General features: G+C 38.5%; 1 long non-coding RNA gene across 1 annotated transcript in view; it reads right to left on the bottom strand.

The window, feature by feature from the left end:
* Window positions 1–278: 278 nt before the first annotated feature.
* LOC103473281 (uncharacterized) overlaps window positions 279–25,939 on the bottom strand; it is a 28,944-nt gene continuing 3,283 nt past the window's right edge. Inside the window, exons 2-5 of the long non-coding RNA XR_534993.3 lie at window positions 25,369–25,532; window positions 24,970–25,099; window positions 19,505–19,713; window positions 279–2,347 (exon numbers count right to left, since the gene is read on the bottom strand). This is a non-coding gene — a long non-coding RNA (uncharacterized LOC103473281). The remainder of the gene's footprint in view (window positions 2,348–19,504; window positions 19,714–24,969; window positions 25,100–25,368; window positions 25,533–25,939) is intronic.

Here is a 25,939-nt window from a genome sequence, read left to right as displayed (position 1 = left end):
TGCCGCACCGCCATGAGCATTTTGAATGTGTAAAGACGTGCCTTCACCTTCCTCCACGTGCATGCATGTACGAATGTATGCCGCTGCGTCTGCGTGAACAGAAAACACAGGTTAGCCGCGCAACCCTCGGCCGTCTGCAGCGCCGCTTGCTCATTGTGTTGGATCCTCACTCTCTGGCTGCGTGCCAACAACTGCCCCCCATTGTACCCACCATGAAAAGAAAGAAAGCCCTGTCGCTCACACACACACACACACACCACACACACACACCCCACACACACGCACGCACAGACACAAACAGACTTTCAACCGTCCATCATAGCATGCAACAAAAAAGCCACACAATTAGCCTATAACATGATGAATATTTACATACATGGCCGAAGCCGTAGAGGTTAATCCCGTTTCCTGTTCGCCTTCGTTTCGGTGAATGCATCCCCGGTGGAGAGTTCACCGTGGAAGGTCGGTGCGTCCTGGTTATCCAGGTGCACCAAAATGAATCATCGATGACTTCAAGTAATAAATAATAGAGATTATTTCATTAGTCTGAAGGGGTACAGGTGGCTTGATATGTCAAACCTCCATACACTGGCTTGAATATTTCAACAAATAAATGCAGGACTTTCTATGCATCAGTTACAATGTACCTTGAATGCATTTCATAACGTGATTTTTTGGATCATTTCATTTTATATATAACTCAAGTAAGTAATATCTGTGATTCATTAAGCCATATTTACTTTGGTATGATGATCATTTGAGGTCATCATCTGTCATATTTCATCAGAATCAACCGGCCTAAATGAAAATCACTGGAAGTGATTTTGAATCCTGAAAACAATATACAACTAAACAATGCATATCATTTGAGTATTTTTTATTATTTAAGAATCACAATGAAGGACTAGCATAGTCAAGTAACCATTTTATCTTCATGTGTTTATGTTATAAAAATGCTATTCTCATCAAATATGACTTAAAAGAAATTTTACTTCAATATTTAACACCTTGAAATTGGGCCTCTGTCTCTTTAAGAAACTCCTGCTCTTTCTGAAACTCCGCCTTCAGGAAGGCATCACAACTTGGCTCCTCTATTAACCCTTTAACAATGTTTCTACCAGCATTTCACTGAGACCCAGTTTGTTTCAGGAGCTCAGTAGATGTGCAGTACCACCAGGAGTTTGCTAATGGCTGCTGGCTAGTCTGAAGGAGCTGAGTGGTCTCGAAGGCGGGGCTAGGTCCACCCAGTCATTTTGCATAGCCAGAACGTTGCCACGGGAGATTAAAGGATTTCTCAAACATGCATGAAGAAAATCAAGGCAACACTTCAGGAATGTTTTTGATGAGGAAACATTATAACATGATGTAAAGCTCACAAAAAAGTACATTTTACAAGATACCGTCCCTTTAAATTAAACAAAAAGATGTTTCCATGTATTTTGGCTAAAAAAATTACATAATGCATCAATACCACCATTCTACAGTATGCTTACCAAACGTAATTGGTTATTTTATCTTGGCAATATTATGCCTGTCCAGGCTCACTTAGTGAAAGATGATAAATGTTTAACATTTTTAACGTCACTGAAAGAGGCACAACGTTTTAATTCACATTTTATGATATTTCATCCAGTGTAGAGATATCTTAAAGCTTTAGTTTCAGATATTACACATGGACATTCCTGATGACGTAACATTACTTATAAGGCACCAAACCAGTGAGTTCTGCCCATTGCTTTTCCCTTTTAATAATTTTTAATAACTTGAATAATACACCAATTGATCAGTGATCACACTCGGACAATTTCACTAGATCAGCTTTGATCTGTGAATCATCTGGTTAAACAAAGTTAAAAGTGCATTAGGTGACAGTAGGCAGCACAATGATGTAGTTTAATATGTTTATTGTTGAAACAACAAGAGGTTAGGGGCTTGTGTTTTGATGCATTAATCGGGTGAATAAGTAATTGTTTGAAAAACACGGCATGGATTTCATCAAAATGTTGGACTATCCATAATTTATTTGTCAAAGTTGATTTAAATATGTAAGGCCGGATGCTGTTCTAGCTCAAAAATTCTTAAAAATGAGTCAAAGCATGCATCCACTCTATAAAACGTATTGATTCCCGTATCTCTTCTGATGTCAACACAAATATCCAAAAAGCAGAACTAGCTGCTGTTTTCGCTTTAGCGTTCGTGTTTTTATTGTCAGCGTGTTCTTATTGAAATAAGTACTAACACCTTGCAATCCTTTTTCCTCTTCTTGATGGAAAATGTGACCATCTTGCAGATGCAGTCCCTTTACAACGTCGCTGATCATGCGTGACAGGTTCATGTGATGCAACACCTGGACATGTTTTGATTTGGGGGAAGAAAAAAAAAAAGAGAACGTGAGAAATGTCACACTCAAGGCACTGACTAGCCAGAAAATATACCAGGAACATTTAATATATATATATATATATTCCACCCCAAATCGTAAAACCTGGATTTTCATCTCCATACCTGCTCTCACACTTTCAGTCTGTCTTTAAATTTTCACTTTCTTTCTCCTGACTCCTTCAGAATTGCTTTTTATTTCTTGTATTAAAAAAAATCAGCTCCTCTCCACCTGTCTCTCTCGGCCTTGCCTGCACCCTCATACTAAGTCTCACTCCCTCTACCTCTGCCCGCATCCCTCCTTCACTCCCCCCTGCTTCTCCTCACCCTCTCTCTTTCGCTTTTCCCCTGGCAGGCTAGTGATTGACACTTACAAATTACCCGGCGGCAGTGGCATTGTGTGTGACCCCTCTCTCTCATCTCCAGCCCGCTGCCGTTTTGTCATCTAATTACTGTGAATCCCCGGCCTGCTCCCCACTGCTGCATTTTTAATATGGCTGCCCCCCTCTACTCTCCTTCTCCCCGACTTCACACTCTTTCCTCCTTCTCCTCCATTCACCTACTTCGCCTTACCTCTCCGCCCAATACTCGCGAGCCCTGACCATCATCTCTATATCCTCTCACGCGCCCTCTCCGAGTGTCTCCTCTCCACCGCCTCCATTATCACACCATCGCCTCTCCTCCTTCCTTCCTTCGGCTCCGTCCCGCGCGCGGATCAGTCCACGTCAATCTGTCTGTTTGCTGTTCCAGTTTTCACGGCTATCATTAAGAGTGTTTGGTAAACACGAGGATCAATAGGTGCTAATGAACACACGGTGGTTCGCGGTCTGTCACAGGACAGCATGTGAGGAGCTTACGCCGTTTCCGTCTTCATTTGTTTGCTGCGACGGCGAGTTGGGGGCCATTGAAGATTGGGGGAAAAAAAGGAAGTATATTTCTGCCAAAAAAATAGAGTATGTTAAGAAATTTCCTAGAAAAAAACGTGGAAGTTTCTACGCTTGAAAAGTCAAAAACTTGCAACAATTTTAAGATCGTCAGAAAAAAAAATGGAAATTTGTGAGTTTTAAAAGTCAAACACTTTTTTCCTAGAAGATTTCTGAGATTAATCTAAAAATTTTTTAGGTGTTTTCTTGCTCATTTTTGACTTTTGAAACTCTGAAATGTCCTTGTTTTTCCTAGGTTTTTGAGTTGTGTGGCAGAAAGTTACCCCTCCTTTTTTCTTTCTACTATGGCCCTGATACACTTTCGTAGTTTTCAACTCATTGTAACTGTATTGGTTGGTTTCCAGGTTATGCTGTGTGTGTGTGTGTTTATTTAATAGGGGTATAATAGTAGTATCATAAAAAAAACAACCCAAAGAATAATTCAATTTAGTTTTGATTAGACTACATGTTTTGGTTTTTATGTATTTCTTACTTGAAGCCAGAAACATTGAAAAGATTCAGTTTTTTATTCAAATTTGAAAACGCTTTATTAATTAAATGCTGTTGTAACTCATATCTTCAAACGATTGTTGTGGATGCTGATGCTGTGGGCAGGAAGGATCTCCAGTAGCAGTCAGTCTTGCATGGCAAGTAATCTGAAGAGGCCTCTGACTGAAGACTGTTGCTGTACGGCAATCTAATGACTGTCATCACATGCCAAAAGCTCATTGTCCTGGCAGTAGATATGATATTTAATGATAACACGACACTATCAGTTGTTGGCTAGCATTGGCTAGCGACCTCATTTGCTTTTGCTGCTTCACTTTAAATCTGTCTGGCCATAGAGTTAGAAAGCCAGGCAGAGAGACGTTGGGGTGTGTGGTATGATCCTTACCCAGTGTGATTGATGAAAGAGATGTTTTCAACTTTGTCCTGCGTTTTGGTCCTTTTAACTCCGCTCTGATTGTAGGTTGTAGGTCACCTATTATTATTTCTTTTTTTTTAGCTTTTGAGATGCTAATCAGCTATTCCCATTTGTAAAAGCAATACCTTGTCCCCACAGTTACACAGTAGAGGAAGTAAAAATATATATCTTGTGATTACATGAACATAAAGATTTCATAAATCTCAAACTGTTCAAAAGAATCTCAGTTTCTCACAGCGTTCTGTAACTGTTAGGTGTTCAACACACCTGAATCAAAAGGATGAATTAGCTCTTCATCGTGCAGTTAAGATTCTACAGAGTATAGTTAATGACATTACAATCAGATCCACGTGTTGGACCTGGGACACATCTGAAGGTTACAATTCTAATCTACCTGGAGGACTGACGAAACGTCATAAATGTGGTCCAAGTGTTTCAGATCTTTAACAGGTGACAAAAACTTGTCCAGACTCTAAAAAACCTGTGACATTCCCGTTTATGCCGTATTTAGTCTTTGCAACCGTTAACGAGAAATCTTGTGTGAAATGAATTTCATCATCTGCACTCATGTTTGTAGATTTTTGCATCATGAATTTGGAAGGTATATGGTGAGGAGATATCCTGATGTGGATCATTATTTCCCTCAGGGACAAAAAAAGGACACAAAAACTACATTCATATTCCAACGAGTAATCTTCCCCCCCGTCTCTTTTCAATTCTTTTTCTCAACCATCGTCCGCTCCAACTCAACTCATCTGTTTGGAGGTTCTTAGCTGGGCTAGGTCTAGTTTTGAGCTCATCTTCAGAAGCAAGGACTCTTGGTCCAAACCTTCTAAAAATGGCAACTTTTAACCATCCGCCATATTGTTTTATGTCACATGAACCTTAGTGTGTCCTGAGAACTTGAGAATAATCCCACATCAACATCCAGGAGGGAAAACAGCCGATCTCTTCTTCTTGATTGGACGTGTGCTTGTTTGTGGCCGGTATTTGTATAGCACCACCCTTTGAAAGACTCTTGTATTGTCAAAGTCGACACACAAAGCAAGTGGGAGCCAGTCAACCGAATCATCTGAGTCAGCAGTGCTTTCTGGTGAGTCCGTTAATCCGGGTCAACGAACCGATTCGGTTGAATAATCTGAGCCTCTTGTGTCACTATAGCTGCATGGGAAACCATAAAGTTCCCAAATATCATACTTTAATGACAGGGAGTCTACATACCTCGCTTTTTTATGTATTTCTTGATGTTTTGGTGTCATGTTTTAAAGATGGCATTAGCAGAACATAAAATACTGCCTGTTAGTTCCTCATTATGTATTCAGGTTTAAAACATCAGTGTATTTGTTCAGTACCTGTGTGTGGTGAATCAAAAGGACTTTACCAGAAATTTACAGAATACATACACACATTGGTGACACATCAGAGCCTGAAGCTTACACAGAGCCATACTGGGAGTTAGGAAAAAAAGGCAAAGTATGAAGGCAACATGGGAAGCGCGTGCAAGTAGAGAAGACTGCACTTGTAACCGGAGCTATACGTTTTAGAGGCAACAAAGCCAAATATTGGAAAACTCAGCGTGTGCCATCTGTACGCCTACAATTTCATAGGTCTTGCTCCTCGTTTCTTCAAATAAGTTCATGTCTAAAGAGTTTTCTCTGGAACATTCTCACATCTCACAGCTGTTCTTGTTGCAACCTTCCAGATCTCTCAAGTCTTCTGGTTCTGCTCTGCATCCACAGAACCAGAACCAAACGAGGAGAAACAGCATTCAGCTTCTATGCACCTCAAATCTGGAACAAACTTCCAGAAAACTGTAAAACACTGAATTCCTTTAAATCTAGACTAAAAACCCAACTGTTTAGGGTTGCTTTTGAAACCTAATCATGAAATATCAACAATCTGATGTGCAAAACGTAATGTTGTTGACTGTGTGCTCTATGACCTTGTGTTTTTATGATGTAAAGCACTTTGAGATGCCTTGTTGCTATACAAATAAAATTTGATTGATCTGCATTTTAAAGGGATTTAACCCCCCCAACACCCTAGTAGTTGTATAAATTAACATAATCTTAATTTTAAAAGTGTTTTGCTAGTGCTGTTGCTCTGTTTAACTATGCTGACTGTTTAAAAGAAGGAATAACCCAAAACATCTGTTTTTGCTAAATTAATTTGTACAAAACATGTTTCAAATGCAAATATTCTTTCAATGTGATACAAATGTAACAATTATTACAAATGTATTTTAATGATACATTTGTATCACTAAAATGTCACCTCAATGTCTAAATTACAATGTTGAACCAACAATGATATAAAAAGTTACAGCAACAGTATTTGCTTCACTGTAAACCCTCCAATATCTCCCCCAAATAACATGAATATATATTCATTTATTGTGTTTTTTCTAAGTGTATCATTAACATTTGTAGGATTTTCCCTGTTTTTCATTAAACGATGGTGTGAAATAATGTATGCTCGTCTTGTACCGCAAGGCTACAAATATTAAGAAACTTCACAGATTCTCGATACTCTTTTAAGGAAGAATGTCATGGTCAAACATGGGAAGCTTCAATGAATAGCGGAACAATACAAACACACAAACAAACAAGGAACTCCATCTCCTGCTGCCTATAGATGTAGTTTATGCCGTTATAGGAAGATTTCCGTCTTTCATGCAAGCACAAGGATAACCCGCTCGGATAAAAAATGTAAAGAATGACACGGTACAAGTGTTAAGACACATTTACACCTACAGCGGCCTTGCATACCTGCTTCTTTGTGTGTACGTGTGTGTGTGTGTGTGTGTGTGTATGTGTGTGTGGCTCAGCTGCCCACAGCCAGACTGAGCTCCCCTGCCGATCCCCATCTTCCAGCTAGAAATCAGCAGACCGTGGCAGGCTGCTGCTGCACTACAGCTCTGGAGGAAGAAGGGAACGAAAGAGAGAGAGGAATAAAATAAAAAAAAAAAGTTATTTCATTATGAGAACTTTCTCAAGTTTTTTTTGGTGTTACTTTTCATAGTTTTGAAGATTAAAAAAGAAAAGTTTTCCGCGCAGAGCAGGTGCTGACAGATGCTAAAGCCGAAGCAGACATTCAGCCGGGCAGGCAGGCAGGGCAGGGCCCGGGCCAGGCCAGGCGGGAAACGACCTGCCTCCCCCCACCACCTTCTGATGTAGCTCCAGGGCGTGGCAGGATTTAGCATGGCCTCATTACCTTGTCACGAGCTCGGAGAAATATGGGCCTCCTGAGAGAGGCTCAGGGACGTGGACTGATGAAAACAGAAAAGGGAAAAGGGAGCTGACAGCAGGCTCACGCAAAAGGACGGAGGGGGTTGGAAAGAAGGGGTGGGCATGGAAGGAGAGCGAGAGGTATGAGAGCAGGAAGGGGAATTGAGAGAGAAAGGGAGGAGAGATGTTGACAGATCTGGAAAAATAGAGAGACAGTGGGGACGGCTGGAGTATGGCGGGGAGTGGCGAAACTAATGGTCCTGCCCGGAGAGATAGCAGTCGATCACTCATCTTTAAACAAAAGCAGCGGGCTCAGGAGGATATTTAAGAAGTGCTTATTTAATTAAAAGTCCCTTTGCTCATATTTATGAGCCATCGCTCCTTCAAATATTAACCTTCCAGGTCCTGGGAGGCCTCTTACGGCTGAGCCCTGCACTGTGGACTTGATGGCTTGGACAGGGGCGACGTCGACGATGAGCCCCTCTCTTCAAACCCGGAGTTCAGTGTGGTAATGCTCAGATTGTTCAGTGATGTGAAGGTAAAAAGGTGTGGAAATACGAGAGACTGAATGGACTCAAACTTTGGGCGATTCGCGTTTTCCACAAATTATTGACCAAATATGATTGGATATCAGTTTATTCCTGTTAGAAATGACACAGAGCAACGAGTACATGGTTATGTAGGAGTGCGTTGGAGATGAAAACATGTTTTCAGATTATTTTAAATTTTGTAAGGTTTTATGAAAATGTAAAATTTAAAGAGGGCAGTATGATGTATTTTCCAGGCATTTTGTAGCACAATCAGTCACTTATGGTGGCTGAACGTCAACTTCAGTTGTTATAAAAATGCTTTACATATCAAATATGACTTAAAATAAATTTGGCTTCATAATTTACGCCTTGAAATCAGGCCTCCGTCCCTTTAAGAAGCTCCTGCTCTTTCTGAAACTCTGCCTTCGGGAAATCCTCTCAACAACATTCGACAGGTAGAATTTAAGAATCCAACAAGAGCGACGGAAACCAAGGAGATTAAAAACTGTGGAGATGGCATTGTGTCAGAGACACAAGGTGAGTTTAATCAGTGAATGCAGAGCAGAGAGAAAATCAGAAATGTAAAATAACAGGGACAGGAGAAACAGATTGGACATAACCAACCAAAACTGGAATTAATACCAAGATGAGTCTGAAGTGCGACGCAAAGAACAAGAAAACAACCCCGAAACTCAACACCGATGAAAGAACCAACATGGAGCGACACTAAGGTAAATAGAAACACAAGAGAACCTGAACACAACCAAGGATCATGAAAACTATTGCCAAGTGTAAACCTGAAGAATTCAAGAGAAACAAAGTTAATTACAGAATTATTAATATCTCTCACAGATTTAGATAAATTATTTTCATTTAAGCAATAAGTGCATTTCTTTTTCAAAAAAAGGCGAGCATTTGTGAAAAGGTAAACAACTATGTTGGGGGGAAAAAAATCCTTTTACTTACATTAATTAAAAAAATACTGTCATCTTAATATTATTCACAGTTCTCAGAACAAAAGTGTTGGTCAAATAAAAAGATGACTTCTGTCAAGGGTTTGAATAATTTAGGTTGTAGGTATAAATGATAGGAAAAAAAGTCAACATTTATTAAGAACACCCATATTCCACATTCCAATACATAGTCAGAAATTAGGCATTTAAGAGCATTTTATTGTGTCAATGTACAATTTAGATTATGGACTTAAATTATATTTATCCTTTGAGTGTCAAAAAACAAAAGAAAAATCCTTTATTCTTTAGCAGTAGCTGCATTTCTGTTATAAATGTGAGCAAAACTTCATCAATTCTCCACTGGTATCGAAAAAACACAATTTCACAATTGCAGTGTTTCCATTAAATAAGAAACGAGATTAAAATCACACGTTCACACGACAAGTCGCTAAAAATCATGTCGTTCCACAATCCTCTAACTACTTTCTGTCCTCTAATTCATGGTTTTGCGCCAGGTGCAACATCTGGTTGTTGATCATGTGACTCGAAAAAAGCATCAACATTGAAACAAGTGTTTTATTTGCAAAATAAATCAATTTCGACATGGCCAAAAAAACCACCTCATCCTTGCACCAAAGCTTTTTGCTGAAAAACTTCCCATTTCCATTATGCTAATTTATTTTTAAAATTGAGCAATTATATAGTCAATGGAAATGCAGCTATTGTCTTATTACAGTCAAGTACTCCAAGATGCGTGAAAAATTATAAATCAAAGAGCAAAAAACATGTTCATTTCTACAGACATTGCTCTGTCTGTTGACCCAATATTATGCAATAAGTTGTAAAAATGCACTTTACTTCCCACAGCCACACAACAAATATAGTAACGCTAAAAACTTACCAGTAAAACCTGATTTTATGCCTCTCTATGGTGAGTACTTCTCCTGTTTCATCTGCATGCCATATTCCTCGGCGTAACTCATCAAACTGAAATTGTCACCACCCAACCAGTCAGTGGCTTTGAGGTTTGTAGATTTCTCTGTTCATATTTCTCTTCCCCTCACTGACTGTTTACATACATCGAGACGCGCTCTCCATACCAGAAGAGCATTCTGCATATTTATATCCAGACATCTGTTTAGAGAGATTAATGTTGCCTTGGAGTCCCAGTTTATAATACAGGCCTCCTCTCACAAGTCCAAACAGAGATAACTGGTATCACATCAAGAGAGGGGGAAAAAAAAAAAAAGATACGGCACATCTAGTTTCTTTGACAAAACTCAACAACAAGCACTGCTGAGCTCCGACGCCCCGAAGAACTCCAAAGCAAATCTCACAGTGAAGCGTCTGTAAGCCGCTGAAGAGATGATATTTGAATACAGCTGAAATCCTTGAATATTTCTATAGCCTTCGAAAAGTTATGCTAACACACATTTTGTTGCAAATAAAGGTCTTATCATGTGTTAAAAAATATGTCTGAGATATCCTTCATAAAACGTAATATTTTTGTCCTTGATAACAAAGCTTTTTCAATACTGTATTTTTTTTACAAAGCCCATCTGGTGACGTGGAAAAAAAGAAACAAAAACCCCAACTTGTGGCCAGAAGTTATTCAATACGTGGCCACGAGTTGTTATAATTAAGTAAATCCCCATCAGTTATTAAGTTGTGGTCACGAGTTTTTTACAATTATTTTTGCTCCCATGTCACCAGATAGGCTTCGTAGCTTTTTTTTTCTTTGTTGGTGCTAAAAATAATAGTAAAGTTTGGTTTGTTTTTTCTCTATTGTCCACCCCTTCTTTGTGCTGTAAATGGGTATGCAGTTGATAGTGAATAACTATTGAACCATTGAATAATAAACTAAAACAAAAAACAAACAAAAAAAACTATCATCACCCCAAGAAAATGACACGTTTCAACCACATAAACGCAACAACGTAGGAGAAGTTCACTGCTGTCGTTCTTATCACCCTTCTGCCTGGGTCAACTTTATCCCAGGTTTAAAAAACTACAATATAAGATGCATTGAGTCACAACTCCTAACATCGTTCTGATGGTGATGGAAATTTTGCACTTGGGTTGCACCTGCTCTCTGTTCCATCTCATTTGCAAAGCAAATAGCTGTAATGACACGTCTGAGCGAAAACAGAGGCATTTCATGCACTAGATCTGAGTTTTTTCTCTTTTCACAAAATATAAACTTATGCAATCCTAACGGACATAAAAAACATTATTTTTTTTAGTAATAGGGCTTAAAATGTTTAATTGAGTTAATTGCAGCGTCTGCAAGTAATTAATAGTGACAAAATACATTTTCAAATCAAAAAACATTTTTACTGATGAATTATGGAATAAAAAGCCACATAGGCTCAACAACAAATACATTTATTTTTAATATGTTATTTAGGTTATTCAACCATCAGATTGGTGCAAAGTGCTATTATATTCATTCAGCATTCAAGTGTTTCAACAATCCCTGATCATTCATGGAACTTCTTTAGAAACGTGGACTCTGGACAAAGACATTAACATTGTGGACGTCTGCACTGCTGCAACATGTTCAGTGCCGAGATGCTATTTTAGACTTGAATAGCTCCACTGATAGGCTGACTTGTTATTGTACAACTTGCACACAAAAGTAATCTTTCCCAGCATCTCTTCAGATCATCCTTTGCTGTTGTTTGTGGATGTCGCTTGTGAGTCAGGTTTGCATAAAATGTATTCTATCGTTGGGATTAATCAGCCCAAAGATTAATTGGGTTACTAATTTAGTAATCCATTTAAGCCACAACTGTACAAAAATATATTTACGTTTTCATTTAAAACACCTTTGTCTGTAGATTTGTTTTAGCCAAAACTTATCAAGGGGCCTAATTTTAGCTTCGCCCTGTTCAGATTGACTAAGGGTAGTATTATTATTTGCATCTTTTAATGTATTTCTAATAATGTATAAGAAGTAGTACCAGTAGTAGTTAAATAAAATATCTGTAGAATGTGCTATTTCTTTTACACGGTTCATAAATTAATCATCAGATTAGTTGATAGATTAATTGATTATGAAAATAATCGTTAGTTGCAGCCCTGCTGTTACCAATAGCACTGAACTTTGAATTGGATGCTTTTTCTCTATGCTGACATATGTATTTTTATAAATGTAATTTTTTTTATGAATACGTGCATAACGTTTCAGTTTTAAAGCAGTAAACTGTGCTAGAACAGAAATTTGCTCATTTGTATTTTATTTTGCCTCCTTGTTCATTTGTCGATGGCTTGGCATGTCATAAAATTTTTAGTAAGGTCTCTAATAACACTTAAACTCTATGCTCGGTCTTAGACTCAGATAAATGTGCTATGTCCTTGGTGCTACAAGGTGACTATAGCTAATATTTGCACCATCTTGGTTCTCCTTAGCAGCCGGATTAACTGAACAATAAAGTTCACCGCCTAAGACTTTGGCTGCCTCAGCTGCCAAAACAGCAAATTCATTCCCCATAGTCTCCTCCAACACGTTGTAGTGATTTAAAATATGTTCCCACTCCTGCCTTGTCTTTCTGCGGCTGTCTGCTGCCGCCATCGAGACAGGCAATCTGTATTTTTTATATATTTTTTTCCCTTCTCCGACATCAGCACTCTCACACATTCACGCACATCCTCAGACTGAGGCGACTAGAGACACTTCACAATGTTCTCAGTTTCTAATAAGAATGTGATCACAGGTAGTACTCAAGACCTTCAAAAACGCTCCACTTAACATAACTGTTTTATGAGTCCGCTGCTCACTTTGTGGTATCACCTCACTGTCTTCAAGCACCCACCTGAGCTCCTCTTTCTTTCAGTGCAGTTATTTTTTTTTTTTACCTGACTTTTTTTTTTTTTTCAAACCAAAAATTGGAAGTTCACCTCTTTTTTTTCTCCTTTACTGACTGAATATAATGAAACAGGTGCAGAGTTTTGTTTCTGTGGAAGAGGAGGCTGCACACTATGTCGTGTTTAGAGATTCCAAATAAAGCTTCAAAAAGCCGTATTATTGAGGTGATTCCCGTTTTGTTTTAGTGGGTGTGTAAATTTTGAAGTATGGCGTTGATGGAAATGCCGAAATTCGAAACAACTGCCAAAAAGTTTGACACTCGCTTGAGGTGCTTTTTGGCTTTTCTGGAAAAGAGCCAACCATGATAAACGACCTCTGCTTCCTGTTTGTTGCAGGACTACGTAACATTAACATCTGAGGAAATGATGCTTTACATGTCCTGGTTGATTCCAGCAGATGGAGACATGCCTAACTTGCATTGTTTTTCTTTTTGTTTTGTTTTTTTTCGCAACATTTTAAAAGTCAACTTAAAATTCACATGACAACTGAAAGCTGCCGTAGCTTGTAAGAATTGATGGGCTTTGCTAAGCTGATGAGTATCAACATAGGGTCTCATCTCATCTTCAGTAAGTCTGAGCCAGACTTAACCAAGAAGCCAATTTCTGTTCTTCACCAGTACTGAGGTTTCAAATTATATTTTTGCTTAACTTATTTTTTTAGTGACATCAAACAGCGATTAATTTTCACAAAATATTAAATAATTGTGTAACTGTGATTTTTTAAAATATCTACACACACACATTGCAGTCTGATATCAACATTACCAGTCTTTTTTGCTGTTTGTTTATTGTAATCCATTCTTACCTCCCACCTGAACACATTTCTATTATTATTATTGCATTGTATGCACACATGCAGTGGCGGCGCGTCGCTTTCCAGGTGTTCTTTTTCTGGATTTGTTCAGACTCAGAGCTAGCGTAATGTTTGGTGTGGGTTTTCTTCAGCAGTCGCAGCACATACTCTATGCATGATGTTTTGTTTGGGTTGCATTGTGTGTGTGAAAGAGAAGGAATTCAAGGAGACGGCTCTGAAAAAAAAAATATCTAAAGGATAAAGTGCAAGAGGCCATAGAGGAAGCACAGAACAAGCAGGGAGAGAGAAAGTGTGTGTGCGTGTGTGTGTGTGTGCTGCATGTATGAGTATCGGTGTGTGTTTGCACAGAAGCGACAGACAAACAGGCCAGAGAGAGAAAGAGGAGAGAGGTTATTGCTGGAAAGCGTGAAGACAATAATGCAAACTGACACTTCAGAAATTAGATGCCGGTTGCCTTGGCAACAGGCCCTGGGCTAGGGGCTACTGGTGGTGTGGGGGGGAAGGGGTGAGGACGGGTGAGGGCGAGCGGGGCTGCGGAGAGCGCTCAGATAGTGAGTAAAAAGCGCAATCGTTTGAAAAGAGCGGAGCGAAGAAGCCCGTGGCGACGAATCCGCCAATCAATGCCGGAGAGGAGCGGAGGCGCCGGGAGCGAGCCCATGCACGAGGGCTCCGGAGGATTTCCTGGAGTGTTTTCACAGGTGACACACTCGCCTCAAGGAGGGCGAGGATTAGTCTCAGGCCGAGGAAAACAAACGGCATCACTACAATAAACGTGACAGAAAAGATTTACACACCGAGCCAATGAACAGCTTTACTAATAAAAATGTGTCATGGAGAAATCAGACACCAGAGAAAAGCGCTAACAGGTATTGCTAGGCTCTTGTGCTAAACTTCGTCAGCAGGTCAAAGTTCACAATAAATTATGTAATAACAGAAATGACCCTTTGTCTTATTTGGGCCTTCAGAAAGTCGTGCGTCTTAAAATCCAGCGTAACAGAAATTGGAGTTAAATAAGTTTCTGAATAGATTTTTGTCTCGCCGTGCTTATTATAACACTAATTTACTTAGATAAACTTGTATTGTTAGCATAAGTAAGTATAGATTCATTAAATGATCACAAAAAACATACAGAAAAATATTACTAAATAATGGTCATAAGGAGCTAAAGTTGAAATTTTAAACAATTTAAAATAAATCCATCTAATCATGTTTCTTCAGGTTGCACTGACAATGTTGCTCCTTTTATTGAGAGAGCGTATCTTTAGTAGCGTCACCCTGCTGCTGTTTTTACTTGTACACTTTGAACCTAACAGAGCCCGTCTCTACCAGGTCGCTGGTCACTGTATGAGAGGTCAGAGGTTACGATGCACAGCTCGTCTTCTCTTGTCTGTAACATCAAAGTTCATTATATTATTTTAAAAATAAAACTAAGTTCATTAAAGATGCCATGTGAAGTCAGTAAGTCACAGTGGTCTCCATGTCTGGTCAAAGGTTAGTAATTAGATTTGGGGAGCCACCATTTTATTGTCCATGTTTTGATCCTTTTTTTTGTTGCTTTGAACACAAATGATTAAATTGTGAACTAGTGATCTAACAGTGAATTCTCTAGATTGACAATATTTCTGAATGCTATTTATTGAATAAATAATGTAGCGCACATGAAAACATCACATTTGACCTTTCACCCACAAGAGCAGCTTTCTTCTAAGTCCCTTCAAAGCATCGTTGCTAGACAAAACAGCTCCTTACTCCACATTCATGGTTCCCTGGAATCTCCAACAATGTAAATGAATTAATTTAAAAATGTCATCGGTTTGTGCGGCTGGCACAAATTAACATGTAACAGTAAGAAACTACCAAATATATCAATATACAAAGTTTGTTTTTCACTGGATATATTTGTAAAGATAACTGATAATGAAAAAGACAATCATCATTTTTACATCAGAAATGATGAAAAGATTGATCCATCCTTCCCAATAATTTAAATCTAAATGTATTTGCGGTATTTATTTTCTTTTAAGTTTTAGGTAGTGGGAATCCTTTAAGCAGATAAGGAGGAAAAAAACAACAGTCAGTTTTACTGTGACGTGACGGCTGTTCTCCATAGCCTGGTGACAAATACAGTTCACACATAAAGATTGTGCTATAATCAACTTACAGCTTAAAGAAACAACTCTGAACAAAGTGTCTGATTTGAGGCTTCTGACTTACTTTAGTCAGTGAACGCATCAATCGTCAAGCCTCCATTGAAGGTTAATACCATGCTATCTAGCTTAAACCAAAGTTGCCTTGCTAACAGTATTTAGAAATATTTGGGAAAATATGAAAACAATTATTTTTTACTCTTACACTTGTGAGTATATAAAGAACTATTGACAAGAAAACTAAAATATTTAAATAGCTAGCATAGCATTGGTACACTCCACTTATGGTAGGGTTTGAAATTCTATGACAGGTTTACTGTATGTTATACTTTTTTGTAATATGGATTCAAATGGATTCAGAAAAGTGTGATCATTCTTCATAGAATAAAAAAAATTGGACCAACTAGCTAATGCGCTTGTTACTGTGCAACAGGACAACACAGACGCTGCGTTTCCATGTCAAAGGTGAGCAAAGCTAATGGTGACATTTTGTAACTGCTGTGTTTAGAACTAGAAACTTGATTAAAATCCCATGTGAATAAGTTTGCTCATGAGATAAGTCATTAAAAAATATCTTCCTGTTCTCTTCTTCCTGGTTGTTGATCATGTGACTCGTGTGATGCAGGAAAAAACTGTTTCCGTTGCACTTTTGCGAAAAAAAAACAAACAATTTCGATACGACTAAAATAACCCTTCTCATCCCAGCAGTAAAACGTTTTATCAGAAAACAATTTTTTTCTAAATTGCCGTATTTCCATTAAGCAAATTTAGTTTTGAAATTTCAAACTGCGCAATTATGAACTCACACATCCAGCCCTCAAAGCAAATAACACGTTTTGCAACATAATCCTGTATGTTGCACTGATTGGATATACTGAATAGAAAATTCAGTATGTCAAACCATGATATAATGTATGGATTTCAAATGTCACTGATAAAGTTTCATCCTCAAGAAAACAAACATTTAGGTTGTCATTTAAGTTTATGTTCGGAGGAATTTTTACCCCCAAAATTTGCTCCTTTCTGTAACTCAGCAAAAACTTTTAAAGCCTAAAAAAAAGAGCTAAGCAAAAAGGGCCAAGACCTCAGAACATGGAGGCTCTGCTTGATTAGGAGACGCATTCTTCTGCTTTGAAAAGCAAACGAAGGAATTTATCAGCAGCAAATCACAAAGTGATCTCTGCTCCCGACAGAAACTACGCTGACACTCGAGCGCAGCTAACAAAACCCGTCTTTTCACACCTCAAATTCCACCTGAAGGATTTTTATCATTTGCAGCACCCCTTGTAAAGATGTGGTACAAAAGCTTTACATTCATATGTAGTCGCTGCTTGTGGCATAAACTCACACTGAGTAGAAAGGTGCAGTTCTGCCACGGCGTGTTAGGGCTGCTGTAGATAGAAAAGAAAAAAAAAACTCTGAAATTTTCTAGAAAAAAATTGGGAATTTTTGAGCTTCAAAAACAAAACAAAAAAACTTTGCTAGAAAAAACCTGGAAATTTCATTTGAAAAGTCAAAGATTTGATAGAAAAAAACGACAAAAAACCTGGGAAACTTCTGAGTTCGAAACGTCCAAACGTCACAAATTTTGAGATTAATTGCAGAAATTTTTGAGAAACAACATGGACATTTCTGTGTTTCGAAAGTTTTCACATTTAGACACAAAATTTCCAGCAGTCGAATATTTTAAAACAACTATGGTGGCTCTTGAGAAGCGTATGATTGTACGGCGATGAAAAATAAACATCATCTCTGCTGGAAAAACTTTTAGAATATATTAAACAAAGAAAGAAAACGGTGACGCGACAACAACAAACACATTAAAAGTACAAGATATATGCTTCAGTAATAATCAATATAAAGTTTTGTTTTAAATCACTATTATTATTGATGATGCGTAGATCGTATCTGTACTGAAAATAATTATCCAGACATTTAATCAAAAGTTAATAATTTACCAAAACTTATGTGAAAATTGTGAGATACTGTGTATATATTTTATATGAAGTTCTCATTAAGTAGACGTTATTTACTGAACATTCAAAGATTATTTTCACTTCTATCCGCTAAATATACTTTCCATCACATCATAATGTACATTTACTGCATGGAAATGAATCTGTTTAGACTTTTTGTAACTAATAGATTACAGACACACACAAAAGCAACAACTCTTTTAATTAATACCTACAGCTTCTGAGGTATATTAATATTTTTCCAGACAAACACTTGAGCAGATTGAATGTATGAATATTCCTTTAAAGAGTCCAGCTCTGATTTCCTTTAGAGCAAGAGAACATTTGAGATTATGGAAGAGGTGTCTAATTAAAGCTTTAACCTTTTTATTCCTCCCCTGCTCTCATCGCGACCGCTTTTAAAACATGACTTGCAAAAGCTCCAGACGTAAGACAAAGGACAAAGTTAGAAACTCTAACTAGCAACGTACTCTGGCCACTTCCTCTGAGTCATAAAACTTTGCATAAAGCTCAATGTTTTCATGATATAATGGTAGTAAAATAAAAGTTTACAGCAAAAATGTAAGTGTAAATTGTCAACTTCTTGTTTTTTTTCCTCTGAAACAAAACACTACTGCTGTATTACTATAATGTTAATTATTAGCGCTATTTTAGCACTTTTAATAATTTTTGATGAAAAGAGCCTTGAGTGGGCAATGAGTAGGTCTGCTTAAAATTAGAGTCAGCTAATTCTTGTCCCAATAACACCCAGTTTGAATCAGTTTTAGATTAAAAAAAAATACATTTAAGGATCAAGGTTGAAATCCTCAGACATTGATAAAATACAATGACAGCAACAGCAAAGAGCCAGCAGAACATTTTAAACCATTTCTGATTAAATCGGTTGAAAAACATTAAACAGTGGTGGTGTGATAAAATATTTTAGGGTGCTGCAACTAGACAAAAAAAAAAAGACTATGTGTATGAATTTATTTATTGGGTCATCCATTTACGTCTTGATTGAAGACGATGACTCTATCCCAGGTGTGTCCAAAGGACATTCGTGGACCTGGGATTTATCGGCCCCCAACTGCAGTTCAAGAATGACGCAAATTTGTTTACTAAACTTTCTATTTTTAATCAAGGTACAATTATTGCTGACACAATTTTTTTGCAATGAAAAATGCTAAATATGACACAAAGTATCTTTTTTTAACCAAACTGTAGCGATTAGTGAAGCTTCGTTTATCCAGAGACTTTTACAGAAAAGCCGACTTTGCTGCACACAAATCAGCTTTTATTTCATTTATTAAAGTTGGCTAAGTATTAGCAAGATTTTTGAAAGAAAGTGACCCTAAGTCCTATTTTTATTACTGAGTAAATGTTTTCAACCAAGCATAGAACATTTTGAAAAATTGTTGCTTTACGTGTAACACAACAAAAAAAAAATCCTTATTAAGTTTTGGAATAATACCCCTTTTTTAGTGAAAAAAAATCTGACTACTTTATTTACTTGATTTTTTTTAGACTCAACAATTTTAGTCCAAATGACAAAAATGGACCTGCATTTTTCCAGAGGTGGCCAAGATATAACTTTGACTTCAGAATTATTCAAATCAGAATTATAGCTTAAGCAAGACTAATAAAATTAGCTGCAACAAATAAGCTTTATTAATCCCTTAAAGTCGGTTAAAATACGCATGTTTTTCAGTGTATATGGGCTAAAAGTTGTGCGTTTTTTTCTTTAGTCGCAGCGTTTAAAGCACAGAAGACCATTTTCTCACCTTGTTAGAACGTAGGAATCATGAACGGTCTCCTGTGGATTTGCAGCTGTCGTTGCGTTTAGTGTATTCTGCTTACAGCAGTTGGATCGCAGGGTCAAAATGTGGAGATGCTAAGAAGGCTTTGTTAGTCGTTGCATCAGTAAGATAGCCACTTTTGGTTACTTCCCATTTGTCACCGGATGCACACTCAACAAATTAACAGAAGTCCCCTATAAAGAAGACAAAGAATAAACATTATTTGTGAGTTATCTCATAAAAGCAGAAGTTATTAGCCGCTAAGAACCTAAATCTAACACAGGGAAGCTAATTGCCTCTAAACTCTCAGCTTACTGGAGGTGATAAAGCGAGATACGGAGATGCTCAGTGTTGGGCTCACGTAGATCAGTGTTACACCAAGAGTTTCGCCTTAAAGAAGAGCCATTAACCATGTTTAATGTGCCGGAGTAAATTTTGAGTTTGCACAATTTGGGCTATATTCAGGATTTATCAAGTGCAAGTTGATCCAATCATGTCAAACGATGAAGATGATGGGATGACCTGCAGTTAGGTGTTTTTACTGCTCGCTCTCAGAATCAGCTCCAAAAGAGCTGCGTGATAAACAGAGTTTCAGTCGTCGTAGTAGGATTAGTTTGCACAACATCATCATTACAAAAAGCTCCTTAGAGGCAACATGTGGTAAGATATTATATTATAGGAAAGGAGAACAGGAGAGAAAAATATTTTGAACTGTGGTTGAGCTGCTAGAACTGACAGAAGGATGGGGATGTCTCAGTGATAGAAAGGAAACAAAGAGGTAAAGAAAATGTGAGTTAGTCACAATGAATAATTTTTATTAATGATTATTAAGTAGTAGCAGTTAGTAACACAGTAATTATAGGGGTATAGTGGTAAATCACAGTTTATCAAGTCTTCAATCACAGAAAACAAAAAGTGCTCACAGTCGGTTTACGGATTATACAACAATAAAACCACTTTGGAGTAGTTTTGATAATCCAGTGTACGAGATGCACTTGAATGCACCATTAAAACTGTCATTAGCTGCAGTTCAACTCACCACAGAATTGAACCGCAACTTGACATTTAGGAAACAAAGTTGCTTAGGAGAAACACGGCAACTTCGAAAAAAAAACTTGTTTTACGACCAAATGGAACAGGAAGTTGCTGCTGGTGCAAAACCACAAAGAAGAAGAAGACAGGAAGTAGTTGGAGGATCATGGCGTAGCGTGAACAAACTTATTCACATTTCTCAGTTAATGGGAATGTCTTTATTTTTTTCGTCATTAGTGGAGCATCCACAATGTTTTGCACACAATTGGAAACACAGCTAGTGTGTTGTTACATCTTCTACACTGTACGACGTGTTTTGGACTGGCTGAATGCTCCAGTTAGCTGGATTTGGACTTGAGCGGATTTTTCTCCAGTACCAGTGATCTCTACCGTCCGTTTGACATTGTTGAGGTGAATGATTCTGTCAACTACGGAAACAGAGAGTAGACGTTTTCTGCATGTACTTTCCCCCCGATGTTTTTCTCAAGATAACGAGTTCGTTTCACAGCGGTCGCTGGCCTCTGGGTTTGTTAAACCAGATTTTTTTTTCCTTTCTCCGCTAAAGCTGCCTTAAAAACCTTATTGTAGCAAAACAAAGAAGAGCTTAGAGATAACCAGAGTTGTCTTTGTTTTGTTTCGGTGTCAATTTCTGAAGTCGTGCTACAGAACGTCACGTCGAGCGTTGAGTTCCACGACTTAACATTCTGCATCTCTTCAGGTATGAAACAACGCTGGATTTGTTCGCTACTGGCAGAAATGTGCCGGATATTTTTGGTACAAATACATGTACTGTTCCACCCCTACTACTAATAAGGCATTGTTCAATTACTGGCATCAAGGTATGTCAACTTAAAAACTAAGGTTTCACATCTGCAAACATTTTCTGTCACACTGTTCCTTACCATGAGATGCCAGTGCACTTATCTCAATTCTTGGAGATTTCACTAAGGAATGCAGAATGGAGTGCTGCCCCTCCCCAACCTGCTGCTACGCACTACGTCAGCTGACTGTAATAAAGCACTTTACTGAAAAACAGTTTGGGTTGTAAAATTAGCCTGTCAAAAACTCTTCATGCATCCATTTTTTTAGATTAACAATCTCATTTTAAGATGATTCTTACAGGAGTAAATGGTTTTAGTAAGTATTCTTGGAAAAGTGTGGTTACTTGCTAATCCAGCTGTTGAAATCAAAACAGTGCTGAATTTATAAACCAGAACGTCCCCCTGAGTAGGTAACATCCAATATCTTTGTCACTGAATGTCAATCAGGGAGGGTGGTTTTATTTTTTTTTTGCAGCATTTCCATTCACTGAAAAACAAACCCAGAAACGCCCGAGCGTGATCATTCAGCATCAACAAAGTGTAATGTACGATAACACGGACAAAAAAACACTCATGGCTTCATGTTATTAAGCATTACAATAGCAGCAGCTATAAAAGAGACTCCATCTTTATTGTTTTTTTCCTCGCAGATGCTTTTTTTTTTTTACCTGTGGCCTGAGGGAAGAGGCTGAAAATCTGTAAAGAGGGGACGGTCTGAACGCAGCATGACACAGGCTGCATGTCTCAGCAGCTGAGTGTCATAAAAGCCCAAAGGCTCGGGTCGGAGTCCTTCCTAAAAACTTTAACCAGGCTATCGGGTCTGGTTTTATTGGCCGTGGAGAGATTACCGCGCCATTTCAGATGAAAACAATAAAAGCTCTCGATTTCCTTATAAAGCACAGCCGTCGTCATTCTTCTTTTGTTGCAGCGGTAAAACGTGTCTCAGAGGATTCAGGGAGGTAAAAACATAATGAACACAACAATGAAGTGAGTATTCATGAGTGCTGGATGTGCGAGCTACGTAGGTAAATCTCACCTAGAAGCAAGTATGTAATACTTTTCCCTCAATTTGTTCTGAAGAAGATAATTGGCTGTATAGCAATTGTTTATTTATATCTCAATAAATATTTATTTATATTGAAATTATATATAATTTCTTATTTGCATCATAATAAACGAAACACTAACCAACATTTTTGGTGTGTAATGGCGGCACTTTGAAAAATGTAATGATTCAAATTGTTCCGTTTTTGTGTTTTTATGATGTGAAGCATGCGCAAGGCAAATAAAATTTGATAGATTGATTGATAGAGTTTATGTGTTTCAAACTAAATCTGGGAATAGCTGAAGGTATCTGCTGATCCATCCATCCATCCATTGTCTTAACACCCTTGTCCCTCAGTGGAGTCCGGAGGGTTGCTGGTGCCCATCTCCAGCTAACGTTCTGGGCGAGAGGCGGGGTCACCCTGGACAGGTCGCCAGTCTGTCGCAGGGCAACACAGAGACACACAACCATTCACACACACACTCACACCTAGGGACAATTTGGAGAGGCCAATTAACCTGACAGTCATGTTTTTGGACTGTGGGAGGAAACCGGAGTACCCGGAGAAAACCCACGCATGCACAGGGAGAACATGCAAACTCCATGCAGAAAGACCGGGGCCGGGAATCGAACCCAGAACCTTCTTGTTGCAAGGCAACAGTTCTACCAACTGCGCCACTGTGCATGCCGCTTTTATTATTATTATTTTATATCACAAACTACATGTAGCACTTGTTTTTATTTGCAGGCTAGCTACCTGTGCATATCGACAAGCAAGTCAGCCAGCTAACATCTCGTCACTGTCAGTCAGCGTTATTCCACAAGCTTGCGCACACAAACAGGACGTTTGACGCATTTGCTCTCAATGAAAACATTTTAAATATATATAGGAAGGAATACACAAACAAAAGATTTTTCTGTAAATATCTAAATAAATACACAGTACTGGTGTGAGCACTCGGCAGAGAAACATCCTGGGAAAGTCTGAACAGCTTGTGTCCAGCTTATGTGGGGTCTGCAGAGATTTTAGCTGCCTTTTTCCTGACCCCAGACCTAAACAACCTTAGAAAATCATGATTGTGAGTCTTCTCTGTAGACCTATTGTTGATAGAGTTGATGTGATAAGGAGCAAAAATCTCAACGATATGATGATCTACGTAACAATGTTGAAAACGACTACTAATTAAGTTGGTGTCTATATTTTTGCTTATTTTGAAATTAAATAAAAACCAAATGACATATACCTCATTTCCTGTAAGTGGTTTAATAAATATGTTATACTATACTAGTAACAACGAGAATAAGTATTATTGTTCTGCTTTGAATAATAACAATTAGCTTTAAGAAAATCTCTGTATAAACTCCATTTTTTTACTCAGGAATCTCATACCAGTCTAAGCCTACTACAACAAAAAGGTTATTTTATATTCAGTATTAAATAACCTTGTTAAACCAACAATTACAATAAAATATATTGTAATTCTATTGGATAAGACGTGTCACAAAATTGACATAAAACCATAGAAATTGGGTCAACTGGTGAAAGGGGACATGGGAGATCGGACTAGATAGTAACTCCTCATTTGGGAAAGAGAAACGTAAATATCAAATGGTTTCAAGACGTTGAGACATCACTTTTATTGTAAATTATTAGCCATTATGCATCTTCTTTTTCACCTAGGCTTTTGCTCCACAACGTCAATCACTTTGCTCTTCTTCCTATTCCACATGTGTTTCTGCATCTATGCAGCGCTTTCTCTTCCTGCAGTCGCCCGCTGATCGCGGCGTCTCTCGTCCAAGGACGCTTTGAGACACGGGTGGCGGTGAGGAGCGGAGCTTTCGACGGCAGCAGAAGCACTCCATCACCCTGGAGCCACACCGGTACCGGAACGAGGGAAGCACAACGTTAAATCTTTATCTGTTGACACGGTTGTAAGGAAGATGAAGAGGATTTGTTAATTTGACTCATTTTCTATTGGGCAAGCTCGTCTCTGTTCCGTTTTGTTGAGTTACCAATTTGGTTGCTTCAAATGAATGTGATCCAATTTGCTAAGCGAGGTAGAAGCCGAGAGATAAAAGCGCGCATTAGGATTTTCATTACTGTAAACGCTACTGGTCAGGCTGCGGCAAAGCTTACCAAGGCCTTGTTTGCGCTAACAGTGTTGTAAAACAGAGACTTTCTTCTCTATTTCACATACAAACTTTAAAGATTTAAGTAAAAAAAAAAATCTAAAGTGGAGACTTGTCATTAGTTCTTCTTCTCAGTGCAGCACTGGTAAAAACTTTAAAGGGTTAACAGAGGAGCCGTGTTGTGATGACTTCCTGAAGGTGGAGTTTCAGAGAGAGTAGGAGTTTCTTAAAGAGACAGAGGCCCAATTTCATATTTGACTATACCGCATGTACAGCATCTGAATGTAACATAGTTACTTGATTGTGCTATAAAATGACACTATGTTGGAAAACATACTAATGTCCCTTTAAACCAAATGGTTTTGCAACAGGATGCTACTCACCTTCTGATAATAATACTATTTCAATATATTGTGTCTTACGATTTTCCTGATTGCAGGTTTGCTATTTTTCCACCGCTGTCTCGCCTCAGCAGTTGTGGTTAGTTTCATCTCATAAAAACGTCAGTCATCTAATCCCTCCTGCAGCTCTTCAGAGCAACTGTGCAAAGTCCTGCATTGAAAGACAAAATGATTAGCTTCTCAGCGCTAAGACAAACAAATCTCCACATGAAAAAGGTAAGTCGAATCATCCAGGAAGAGGTGTAGAAAATTTTTTGGTGGGGGGGCGAGAGGGAAGGGGGTTTTTGCACAGCACAATGAGTAATTACACACCACACACCTGGTTCTAGATTGCGGATAACGCGCTAGCGCCCGCGTTGTTTGTTTCAAACGATTAATCTATCCACAGGGTAGCAAAACAAACAAAAGATTGAAATAAACCTGTAATGGAGCAGTCGGGGAGTGGAGTTACAAGTTGAGATAGTTTCCTGCGGTGAGGATGTGCGCCTCAGTGGCAGTGACGGAGCACACTTCTTCACAGGCCTTCGCGGGAGCGCTCACTCAACGCTGTTAGATCCCCTGACCTCTCATGGCTACATTAAACCCTTTAGAATAACAAAGCGCAGTTTGAGAGACCCGCAGTCACTTCAATTCGAATGTGCAAATACACTTCCAAGGAAATAAATCCATAGCAAACTTGAGAAATGCCAAGAGTCAGATTTAATATTTTCCTAAAGTATGAATGTCTGGGGTTTTTTTTCTTTTTCCTCTTTTTGCATAAATTTGAAACCAAATATGATCTTAATTATGTATACAAAGTTTAAAATGCATTGTCTGTTGCCTGCAGATGCAAACACACGCGCGCGCACGCACAAGCGTGCCGCGTTCCGCGGAGCGGCACGTATGTACACACACGCACGGCGGCTGCAGAATTGAATGCGATAGGGAAGTGAAAAATGATTAACCCAGGGTCAGCTCTCAGCCTCAATCTCGGCAGCGCTCAAAGAACATC

This window comes from Poecilia reticulata, chromosome 12 (genome assembly GCF_904066995.2).
Source record: "Poecilia reticulata chromosome 12, P_reticulata-male-v2, whole genome shotgun sequence".
Taxonomy (NCBI): domain Eukaryota; kingdom Metazoa; phylum Chordata; class Actinopteri; order Cyprinodontiformes; family Poeciliidae; genus Poecilia; species Poecilia reticulata.
Note: the sequence above shows the minus strand (reverse complement) of the source record. Positions and strands in the feature narration are given on the sequence as shown.